Below are 13,351 nucleotides of genomic sequence, written 5' to 3'. Positions count from 1 at the left end.
GGTGCAACCACCCCAGTCAGGAGGTGCAACCGCCTGATCCCGGAATTTCGGGAATTGACAGATTTGAGCTCCAAATTTGAACTGGGTTGGGGCCTATAAATACCCCACCCATTCAGCACTGAAAGCACAGAACACACACTCGAAATCTTGCTATCTTTCTGTGGTTCTTAGAGCTCAAAACTACTAGTTCTCCTCTTTCTGTTCTTCAAAGTTTGAGTTTTAAAGAGAGGAGAGAAAACTTCTGTAAGGGTTGTCTCCTAAGCCCGTCAAAAGGAGTGAATCTGTAAGAAGGTGGTTGGCCTTCGCCTATTGAAGGAAGGCCTCTAGTTGACGTCGGTGACCTCGTCGGTGGAGGAAGCCAAAAGTGGAGTATGTCAAGATTGACCGAACCACTCTAAATCTCGGTTTGCATTTCCTTTGAGCATTTTACCTTCACTGCAAACTTCTCAATAGCCACTGCCCTCTGTGATTTTACGAACAAGTTTCAACGTTTAGACGTAAATCTGCGTTTAGACGTAAATCTGCGTTTAGACGTAAATCTGCTTTTTCGTATGATCATCATATTACAGATTGCATTTACGTTTTGAGCTTTACCAATACTGCACACTGACTTTATACTCCTGCTTAAACTGCGTCTTATCTAATCAAGTGATTTACGAATCAGCATTTAGACGTAAATCAGCTTCTTCGTACGAACGTCGGATTTCAGTTTGCGCCGATATTCTGGTTTTCATCATAGCTGCAAATTGCCTACTTAGTTTGACTTGAACCTTGATTAGTATCAACTTTCATACAGAAGTTGTTTTTATCGTTCGAACGCAGCTTTCGATTTTAATCGCAGAAAGTTTTCCGCTGCACTAATTCACCCCACCCCCCCCCCTCTTAGTGCTCTCGATCCTAACAGAGTGGACTTCCCTAGACCATAAAACCGGGGATGCATCTATGGTGAAAATTGCAGCTATACATCTTGAAAGGGATGCTATACAGTGGTTTGACTGGTTTGAACATACTTATGGAGTCCTTTCATGGCAACAATTCAAAGAAGGACTGCTGATCCACTTCAAACCAACCGATTACGAGAATATTGATGGACAACTAGCAAAGATCTGACAAACCTCTACCATTCAGGAGTACCAAACCAGGTTTGAAAGGTTATCTAATCAAACTCATGATTGGTCTCAAAAACAGCTATTGAGGACCATCATTGAGGGCTTGAAGCCGGAGATTCGAGAAGTTAAAGCGCAACAACCATATACGCTTATGGCAGCCATCTCTTTCGCACGACATCAAGAGGTGCAATTGAACAATGAAGCTCAGAGGACTAGGGTCGCTCCTCAACTAGTAATATTGAAGCCCTCAGCCCCCCCTACTATCGACCAAGTCCCTACACCAAAGAGGTTAACAAGAGAAGAGCTTCGGGAGCGATATGCGAAGGGGTTATGTTGGCATTGTGACGAGCCGTGGAGCCGTGAGCATCGCTGTAGTAAAGGGAGACTTCTTATGATTGAACCAATAGAAGAAGAGGTCATTGAACATCCAGAAGTTGGAGGCCTTCTCAAACAATAACCGATCGCTGTTCTCATCGACACGGGCAGTACTAATAACTTTCTAAATAGTAATGTTACTATCCAGATTGCCTTACCTATCGAGAATTGCAATAGGTTTGACGTTAAGGTCGCCGATGGATGGATTTTGAAGTATGATCGTAGGCGCCCACAAGTGAAACTGTTGATGATCATGAGGCCTTACCAAGAGATAATTGCATATTTCTTCCTTCTCTCTCTTGATGATCATGAGGCCATGCTCATAATTAAATGGTTGATGACATTAGATGATATTTCTTGGAATTTTATGCAACTAATTATGAAATTTTACAGTAAGGAGAAACAGGTGATATTGAACGGGAAACGTGGGGGCGACGTAACGACGATTTGCACACAACAAATGGAGAAGGTTTTGCATAAAGCATGCAGCAGATTTTTGGTACAACTTGAGCAGCAAACTAAGGGAGAGCCAATAGAATTTGAAGATCCAAACCTACTTCCTTTCCTTGCTGAATTTTCATATATATTTGACGAACCGTACAACCTACCTCTTTCCCGTCGGCATGATCATTATATAACGATTCTTTCAGGCAAACCTCTAGCAAATACTCGGCCATATCAATATCTACATCTCCAGAAGGATGAAATAGAAAGGATTGTAAAAGAGATGCTTGAAACTGGAGTTATTCGGCCAAGTTGCAACCTCTACTCTTCACCGGTGCTACTTGTACGCAAGAAGGATGGAAAATGGCGAATATGCGTTGATTACCGAGCTCTCAATGGCATAACCATTAAGGACAAATAGCTTATTCCAATAGCAGATGAATTGCTAGATGAAAGGGAGCACAAATCTTCACAAAGCTAACCTTTGATCCGGGTATCATCAAATATGAGTGTGCTAAGAAGACATACCGAAAACCACCTTTTGAACATACAACAACGACTACGAATTTTTGCTTTCTTCAACAGAAGGTGGAATATCTTGGGCATATCATATCAGAGGAAGGTGTGACAATGGACCCCTTCAAAATTGAAGCAATGCAAAACTGGCCTACTATCGTAAGTTCGTGAAAAACTATGGAAATATCAATGCGCCACTTACTTTCTTACTGGAAAAAGATGTCTTCCAATGGTTAGACGGAGCCTCCGCTGCCTTCGACAAACTTAAGGCAGCCATGACGATGACGCCGGTGCTAACACTACTAGATTTCAACCGACCCTTCATTATTGAGGCTGACGCATCTGGAGTCGGAATTGGAGCCATTCTAATGCAAGATGGTCGACCACTTGCATACACTAGCAAGGCATTATCTCCCTCCCATCAAAATAAGTCAACATATGATAAGGAGATGCTCGCCATTGTGCGCGCAGCAACGAGGTGGAGACCCTACTTGATTGGTCGACGATTTCAAATTAAAACCGACCATAAAAGCCTCAAGTACTTTTTGGAGCGAAATATATCATCCCCTGAGCAGCAAAAATGGGTAACAAAACTTCTTGGATTTGATTATAAAATAACTTATAAAAAGGGGAAAGAGAATGTTCTTGCAAATATGCTTTCACAACTACCCGAGCAAGCTGAAGTTTCGGCCATTTCACTTCTGACCAGCGACTTCCTTGAGGATATTAAGATGGAATTACAGGAAGATTTAGAGACTAGTAAGATTATAAAAAAATTGGAGGAAGCACCAAGCTCCATGGCTCATTACAATTGGGACTCAAAAGAATTACACTATAAGGGACGCATTGTGCTTATGATAAATTCTACTTGCATCTTCATGAGCAGATTTTGGACAAAGTTATTCCATATGCAGGGTACTAAATTGAAAAGGAGTACGACATATCACCCACAAATCAACGGCTAGACAAAAGTTATAAATAGGTGCTTGGTCTCACGCACCTCAAAATATCGACAATATTAAAATTTTCATCACAACTAATCCAGGATCCAAATACACAATTGAGGTCACTAAGAAAACATTCAGATCAAAATTTCACCTCTATAGTCTATAAATTTATAACCCTGTGCAGTTCATAAACATACCACACATCACTCATTACATGAAATTAATAACCACAACATAAATTCACAAGTGGGAAAGTCTATGCAGTCACCATCCCAACGATTACCATAAGTTCATATCATTACATGAAATTAACTTAACATTCCAAAATCTAAATCCACAGGTTTAGATTTATCGTCAACATTTCATTAGATACAGAGTGGCTTATACAACAAATACATATATGCTAATAAAGATCTGCCCAAAACCTTCTAACTTTCCACTGCCTCAGCCCAAATCTTAACATTTAAGCAAGCGATACGCTATCCTGAAAAATTTATCAACAAACGGGGTGAGCATATAGAGCTCAGCAAGTGACTAACATATCCATATCAAAATAGGGCAATTTCCAAAGAGATAAAGTTTCAAAATGCAAGGCAGAATATACGAATTCATAGACGTAATATCATTAGGTGCAGAATCATAATTGTCATTTCAATCATACATAATTGTTTCATAACAGATGGGGCATAGAGTAATTGGAGCATAACAGCAACGAATGAAACGTTTTGGAGCATATCAATAACAAATGAAACATATAGGAGCTTATCAATGGCATATGAAAGGTTCCGGAGCATATCAATGGCGTATGGAATATTTCGAAGCATATCAATAACGAATACCGTACAGAAGCTCAAACGTCGTCTTTGACGTTGCATTCATATCATTCTTATCCAAAGCATGTACCGAAACACATAACCAAAGCTCTGGATATCATATCAAACATACATAATGTGTAGTGGGACCTCAGACAGAACGTGATTCATCCATTTCTGAATGACCACCAGATAGAAGTCTCCCACGTCTAGGTGAAGCCAGAGGGGGCCGGCAGAGCATCACAGGCTCTAAACACATACCCTTTACCATTTCTGGCAAAGGTCCAGACAATCCCACAAACACCAGAGTACAAGAGGACAGTTTTAACAATAAGTAGCATATATCGGAAGCACACGCGGAACAACAAAACGTACATGTGCCTTTTCGAGACAATACGATGCAAGGAACAAATCTCCCACCAATGTATTCATATTTGGAATGAAATGAAAGCAAGGGTATACAGGGATTCCAAGCAATCATATTTAGCTTAATTCAAAGAAGAAGGTTAGATGAATTCAATATCCAAAGGAATGGAATAGAATACGCGAAATCGACCAAAGCTCGAATTCTGACAGAATTCAAGTGGTACATAGAACAAATACTTCAGAATATCAATTATACTCCAATACCCATAAGAAAACTACTGTTGAAAGATATATCAATCCATTTTCTGATGAAATAAGTTTCATACGAATCGAGGTTTCCAACAAGGAGTTACCATGGATTTAGTGACCAAAAGTCAAAGACTAAATCACTGTTTTGCTGAATCTATAGGGCGGAATCAACGGATAGCAGGATAGGCCTTTGAATTCCAAATTTTTCAAAATCAGTGTCAAAAGGAAGATATAAGAGTATACTTTCAAATAAATAAGGTCCTGCCTAAATCCATGTTCGATACTGAAAACTATGACTGGAACAATGTATAGGGGTCAGTTTATCGAAAAATTTCAGATCCATGATTTTTGTATCCAACAAGAGAAATATCCGGTTCTAGGCTGAAATCTTTCGAATAATTCAGAACAAATATGAGATCAAAGGCTAATAATTCTGTAGGATGGGGTTAGAACACTTGCCTTGAGAATTATAGCCCTAAATGAGAAGATTTGAGCAAGAACCCTTAAAGCCCCAATTTTTTCTTCTTTTTCTTTTCTTCTTCTTCTTCTTCTTCTTCTTCTTTCTTTCTTTCCCTGATCATCCACGCAGCTGCCTTCTCTGCTTCCTTAAGAACGAAGGCAGAGAGGCTTAAACGGTGGGATTTATCATTTTGTACATTTTATAATTTAGTCCTTGTATTTATTATATTTTCGATTAGGTCCTCAGGGTTTACATATAGGTCCTCAGATTTTTCTTTAACAAATCCTCCAACTCTTATGAATAAGTTCTCAGATTCATACTTTGAAATTTTATCAAACTTAAAATAGATACTTACATTACAATTATAAACTTATACGAAAATTCAGAAATGAGGGATGTTACACTTGGAGATAGCCCAAAGCCACCCACCAAATATGACTATCCAAGGAGAACTCCAGACCTGGCCAAGTGCCCTTATTGATCGACGGATCGTGACTCGACGACGACAACCCACTTCTAAAGTGCTAATACAATGGGTGAACCTACCAACAGAAGATGTCACTAAGGAGAACTATGACGACTTGAAGATCAAATTCCCAAAATTCATGAATCGTCAACCTTGAGGACAAGGCTGATTTAAAGAGGGCGGGTCTGTTAGGACTCCAGCTAGGAGAGTCCTAATTGAGAGGGACATTCATGTAAAACCTACCTAAGCCGACCCCTATTAAAGAGGTGAAGAGGCCGGCTAGGGTTAGGAGGTCGTTTCTTAGAGATAAATTAGGAGTTATAAAGGAATAGGAGTCTTGAGTAGAAGTCCTATTAGGAGTTGGTTAGAAGTAGGAGTCCGATTAAGAGTTAGGGTTTAGAAACCCTATAAATAGCCATATATTCCTCCTCTTTTGATAGGCAATAGATGAATCTTTTCTGCAGCCTTTGAGCAGCAACTTGGAGGGAGGAACCCCTATAGAGTTCCAAGGAGGCCGATCCCCTAAAGAGATCAACCCCAAGTTTAGAATCTGCAAGGGTTCTAACACTCGCCAAGGTAGATCAGGTTGACCAAGAATTGATTGATAGGGACAAACTCTTACAACTGTTAAAAGATAATCTCTCTACCGCTCAAGCCAGAATGAAGCAACAAGCCGACACACGACGAAGTGAAAGAGAATTTTCAGTGGGAGATTGGGTTTATCTTCGCCTACAACCATACAAGCAACTATCTATCAACACTCGAGCCTCCATGAAGCTATCCCCACGTTTTTATGGGCCCTATCAGATCACAAAGCGTATTGGATGTTGAATCTCGGATTTTGATGATGAAACTAATTGATTGTGTTTATATGTTTAACTGCATTTTGAGTGATGCAGGTCTACTCGATCAGGATTAGATAGTTAACGCTGGAGGAATTGACGTTGCGCCGGAGGAGATCACGTTAGGATATTGGATGGCAGAAGGCTTTGGACATCGGGCATCGGGCCAAGAGCGGAATTGCGCCAAGGATATCGGGGTTGCGGAGGTCAACTGCCGATTGGGCAACAAGCTGCAAGAGAGGACGATGCGCTGAAGAATCGGATGAAGTGCCAACCAATGACGTGCCAAGCAACGGAATGTCAATTCGCGTTGTAATAATTGTCTAGATCGGAGTAGAGTTTTGGCTTGTGTGTGCAGGATTAACTACGATAACGATGAAGACATAAAGCGAAACAAAGTGTTGGAGTCAAGCGTGAAGGATTTGTTGTGAGTTCGAGAGTTCGACGAAAGTCCGAAGGTTCGTCGGGAATGCTGCTGGAACTAGCCGAGAATGAGTAGGGAGCTTGCCGAAGGGTTTTTCGGAAGCTTGCCGGAAGGTTCGTTGGAAGTTCACGGAACTCACCGAGAAAGATCGGAGCTTGCCGAAGAAGCTCATTAGAACTTGCCAAGATCAAATCGTGAAGTCTAGGAGCTTGCCGGGAGTCCGTAGAATGGTTTTCGAGAGTTCGTCGGAAGACCGTCGGAAGTTCGCCAAAAGCTCGCTGGAAAAAGTCTTGACTTACGGACCTTGTAATAGCTTAGAAAACGTCTTTAAATTAGTAGTTAGCATGTTAATTAGGGTTAGGATTAGGTGTTAATCCTATAACTCAAGTAGGGGCCAATTGGGCCCGAGTTCAGACTGGTTTGGGCCAAGTTTGGAGCCCAACCATTAAGCTTAAATAGTGTAGGCGGTGGCACCGCCAAATTAGGCAGTGGCACCACCTAGAACCCGAGAACCAAGCGGTGGCACCGCTTGGTTGTGCGGTGGCACTGCCCAGCACCCGAGAGCCAAGCGGTGGCATCGCCAGTACACTGTCAGTGTCAGACACTGACAGGCGGTGGCACTGCCAACATCGGGAACCAAAGAGAATTCAAATTTTGGAGCCCAAATTTGAATCCTCTTGAGGCCTATAAATACCCCTCAATTCTCAGCTGAGATTACAACTTTTTGAGAAGTAATTGATTGAGAGAAAGGTCTTAGAAAAGTCTTAGCAAGTCTTGTTTTCAATTTGCTAGAGTGTTCACCTTCCTTCTTGCTGAAAATTTGTAAGAGTGTGAACTGCTTGTAAAAAGTTGTAAGAGGGGTATTTGCCCTTCCCTTTCAAGAGATTTGCTAGTGGAAGGTGGGAGCCTCATCGAAGAGGGCCTCGCAAGTGAGTGTTGGTCATTATTACTATTTACATTACTACAAACCTTCTTACGTGCTTTATTTCCTCATTACCTTTGCTGCATACCTTTACGAACACGCGTTCAAGTTAAGCTTTTCAAGTTCGATTTTTATTGTATCAAAAGATTTGTCGAAACCAAAATTTTAATCCGTTGCACTAATTCACCCCCCCCCTCTTAGTGCCGCTCCGATCCTAACAATTGGTATCAGAGCCCGGTATTTCTCATTTCGAATTTACACCCGAGAGAAATGGCTCTTTATGGCTTTCAAGAGGGCTTATCGGTTGTTCGTCCACCGTTGTTTAACGGATTGGACTACACTTATTGGAAAACTCGAATGAGAGTTTTCTTGATTTCTATGAATTTGGATTTATGGAATATAGTTGAAAATGGTTTTCAACTTCCCACTAAACCGATGAACGAATGGTCGGATTTGGAGAAGAAGTATTTTTCTTTAAACGCAAAGGCTTTGAATGCCTTATTTTGCGCTTTGGACAAAAATGAGTTCAATCGGATTTCAACGTATGAAACGACTTTTGATATTTGGCGAACACTTAAAATCACGCACGAGGGAAATAGTAAAGTCAAAGACTCGAAAGTTAACATTTTATTACATGATTTTGAGCTTTTTCGAATGCAACCAAGCGAGACTATAGGCGACATGTATACCCATTTCACGGATGTCGTCAATAATCTAAGAGTTCTTGGTAAATCTTTTTCGAATTTTGATCTCGTAAGCAAGATCTTAAGATCCCTTCCAAAAAGGTGGGATCCTAAAATAACCGCAATGCAAGAAACAAAATATTTAAATATTTTTCCACTTGAAGAACTAATTGGTTTGTTGATGACATATGAAATGGTATACAAAACACATGATGAACATGATGATCAAAATCACCTTCCAAAGAACAGGAAGGATTTGGAACTCTGGACAAATGAATACCACTTGAGCAATGACTCAAGTGATGAGGACAACGATGAATTTGAACTTCGAACACTAAATCTTAATTAGTTCATTAAACAAAAATCTAAAATAAACAATGAACTTGAATGGCGGAAGAGGCCAAATAAGAGGAAGGCAACCAAGGATGAATCAAAAACTTCCATAGGCGAAACAGTGAATTGGGCTTTGTTGGGCTTCAACTACAAGGTAAGTAACTCAACGCTCTTGAATTATTTTGAAATTACTTGAAGTTTTTCATGAGTGCTTAATTTAGATAGTAGGAATAGTTAATAAAAAATTATGTTTCAAAAATTATATCATGTTTTTCTTTTTAGCATCTTTGAAAAATTAAAAAATTGATCATGAAAAGTATATTGGTAAGGTTTCTTGCATGCTATGTTTTGAAATATTGAATGATGTATGCAACATTGCTAGTCATAGGTGCCCAGCAAGCCAATCACGTGAGTGATGGCACGTGTGACTTGATACAGAATCTTTTTGCTTATTATATTTTGGCGTATATCACTTTATAACTATTGCATAAATGCATATATATTGTGATGTCCTTGGATTTGTGCAATGGGAATCGGATCGTGATGAGATCACGATAATGAGATCGATTCACCTTTAAATACATATCCTAAATAATCCCGGTCATAGGTTACTCGAGAGGGACATCGTGATAACCGGATAGACTGGTGTGCTGTATACCCGTCCATATGATGGATGCAGCTGGTCTCATAGCTGCTCGTGTAGGGACACTAGGGATACAGTACAGGTGCTCATTGGAGAATGAGTTCACTGATTGATCCGCTTACGGAATGCTGGATGGTTGATGATGCCTTATTGTCAGACAGCGATTCCATAGTCCTAGTGGTGTATCTGGTCCTTAGACTTGAGACACCAAGGATGTCCTGTATGAGTGCTCCACTCTTTGATACCAGACTTATAGGTTTGACTGTTCTCAGATCTAGTACAGCTGGTCATTGGGAGTGGTAGTCGACCTTACGAGGGCTATTGAGTGTCGACAGAGGATCATCCACTCTCGGCGTCATGAGAGGAATATCCTATGTGTTCTTGCTCAGACAAATCCCTGGCCAGGGTCATTCGGGTTGAGAGAGAAAGAGTTCTCCGGGAGAATCCGATTAGAGCGAGACTCGAGTAGAAACCGTATGGGTCTGACAGCACCATGCTCGATATACGGTCTCTGGGATATTAGATGGATGAGGGACTATAGGTACATGGTAACTGAGGACAGACAGGTCCAATGGATTGGATTCCCCTGTATCGTCTGGGGACTACGGCGTAGTGGCCTAGTACTTCCGTAGTCGATGAGTCGAGTGAATTATTACAGAGATAATAATTCACTAAGTTAGAAGGAGTTCTGACAGGTATGACTCACGGCCAGCTCGATATTGGGCCTAGAGGGTCACACACATATGGTAGGCATTGCGATGAGTAGAGGTTCGGATATGAGATATCCGACGGAGCCCTTGTCTTATTGGATGCAGATCCAATACCCACTAGGGAAAGGACCCATTAGGGTTTTGACACGGGATCTCTATAAATAGGAGGGATTCACAGCCTCATAGGCTAGAGTCTTTGCTTGCCTTTCCTATTCTCCTCTCCCTCTCCACCTCAGAGTAGGCCTGGAGTTTTGAGGAGCGTCGTCGCAACCCTGCTGTGTGGATCACCGCTAGAGAGGAGGACGCTTGACCTCCTTCACCCTCTCCTAAGGATCTGCAAGGAAACAGGGATATACGATCTCCCTAGGTAACACAATCTCTATACGCAGTTTTGTGTTTTTGCGGATTTTTGCGCACCAATCTTCGCACGACGACGAACATCTTTTTGGGAATCGGGGATTTTTGTTTTCTTGTTCTTCCGCTGCGCATATGATGTCGCCCCCCATGATTTCCCAACAAACATTAGGGATGATAATTATATGATATGTGATAATGCTTAGGATTAATCTATGCATGTGTATCTTGATGATTTTATGTCATGCATGAGTTTTTGAAGTAAATGTTGATTTGAAACTCTCATTTTAGATTAACTTATTTTTGGTCTAATCATTTTTATGATAAATTAAGATGACATTCTCATGATATATTAAGATGACATAGTGCATGTACATCTATGTATGAATTTCTTGATAATTTTTTGATGATAGATGTGATATTATGATGTGTTTGGTCTTGACGGCTTCATGACGAAACTTATATTTTGATTTTAAAATGATACATATTTTCACAAAAGACTTGAATACCCTCACATGAAATCAATTGTATGAAATGGAAATGAATTTTCTATCCTATTGAAATTAATGAATTTATTTTACTAATCTTGTGAATTTCATGAAAATAAACATGATGAATATTTTAAAAATAAATGAGTGTATCAAGTATTTGGTCTTAATGATTTCTCTTAAACATATTTTTTGAAATCATACTTGATGATGAATATCAAGATATTAAAAGGATGTTATCAGGGAATCATGCTTGATGATTTGTTTTATGAAATTTACCTTTCCGCCTTAAATGTTGACACTTGTTTTATTAAAGGTAAAGGCATGCTTATAAGAAGCAAATCACATGAATAGAAATTTATAAAAACAAAATACGATCCTCTATCTTATCGACTTTTCAATAAATCTATGCTTGTCATGTATGAATTTATTGAATATGATTTTGAGGATGATTTCGGATTTCACAAATTCTTGATTCATACTTATGACATGAGACACATTTTAAATATGAATCATGTTCAATGCTTTAATCATATTATATCTCCCTTAATTCATTTTGTTCTCCTATATTTATTTACCAAAGAGGAGAATCTTCCGAAAATGAAATGATACAAATGAATCACTTATCGATATGTCTTTTTGAAATATCTTTTTAATGTGATGTTGATAATTTGAGATGCCTATTGGAATTCATGATATGAGATAATTTAATCCTTGACTTACTTTGGGTTGAAAATAGATGTTTAAAATCTTGCTTGATGAGTTGTTTTATAATATTTTGCCTTTACGTCTTGAACTTTCATGCTTATCTTGATTTGGCATATAATGACTAAGGCATGCTTAGATAAAAAAGAATCACTTCAAAAAATGCTTTTCCCATATGATCGAGATTAATGATTTCATAATATTTTGTGAATCTCGAAATTGATTTTGATGACTTGATTATAAATTTCAAGTTAACGATTTGATTTGAATGAGTTTTATCTAAATCATAATCTTGATCTTGCAAAATTGGAATCACAAATAATATCTTTTGGTATTCATGAATTGATACTCACAATATGAAAGTATTGGTATTCATGACTTGAATTTGATTGAAACATTGCATGCTTAAATTAATCATTCTCCTATGTTTCAAAAATTCTTTAAATGCCTTATGTGATGATTGAAAATTAATTTGCTTTATGATGAATCATGAATCATGACTTGATCTATGATATTGATATATTTTAATCATGATCCTTGGTTGTATAATTCTTTTGCTCTATTAAAAAGATTTATCGAATGAATCATGTCCTTGAATTTTCTTGATATCATGACATGATTTTATAATATGGCTTGTATAATGATTAAATTTTTTAGCCATTGGTTTCTCCCTTCTTTTTGATAATGATAAAGGAGGAGTTAGTTTACTAGCCTGCATATTTCAAAGGAAAGAAAATTTGTTAGCTCGATCATTTCATTGAAAGAACTTGCTATCATGAACGCTACCAATGAATTGCAAATCTTGCAATCTAAAGAGAAGCAAAGAATTGCTATCTCGAAAGAAGCAAAAAATGTAAAACTTAGAAAACTTGCAATATAATTGCTCTTACCATGCTTTGTATAAAAAATAGGTTGATATCCTTAAAATCATCGCATTAAATTTTTTAGTGTATTGCAATGTATCACATGTATCGCAAATTGAAATTTTTGAAACTATTATCATATCATGTTTAACAATTGATATCTTTCATTGATATGATAAATTATCAATCTCATGATGCATCGCATAATGATATCATGATTTGCGATTGTATCATGTGATCCTTGGTGAATTTTCACATTGATATCCATTATGAAATGATTTCTTTGCATTATTGTCTTGTATGCATCATGTAATGATTGAAATATTGATTGATGCAAAGTTGATGTAAAAGTCTAAATCATTGAATCCTCTCCTTCTTTTTGATATTGACAAATGGGGAGAAAGTTATTGCTAGCTTGCACACTTGAATGAAGAAATTTGCTATATCAAACATCATAAATATTGTTACTTGCAAAGAAAAGCAAAGTGTAATCTTGCACAAAAATTCAAGTGTTGAATTGCCATGATTGAACTTAAGAATCTTGGTATGCTTTTGTGCTTATATTATGTGATGAAAATCTAGCTTCATGTTATAAAAACTTGAATATATTTTAAAATAGCTAGAGCTACTTCTCCTTTTT

The sequence above is a fragment of the Musa acuminata genome, chromosome BXJ1-6 (assembly GCF_036884655.1).
Source record: "Musa acuminata AAA Group cultivar baxijiao chromosome BXJ1-6, Cavendish_Baxijiao_AAA, whole genome shotgun sequence".
In the NCBI taxonomy this organism is placed as follows: domain Eukaryota; kingdom Viridiplantae; phylum Streptophyta; class Magnoliopsida; order Zingiberales; family Musaceae; genus Musa; species Musa acuminata.
Note: the sequence above shows the minus strand (reverse complement) of the source record.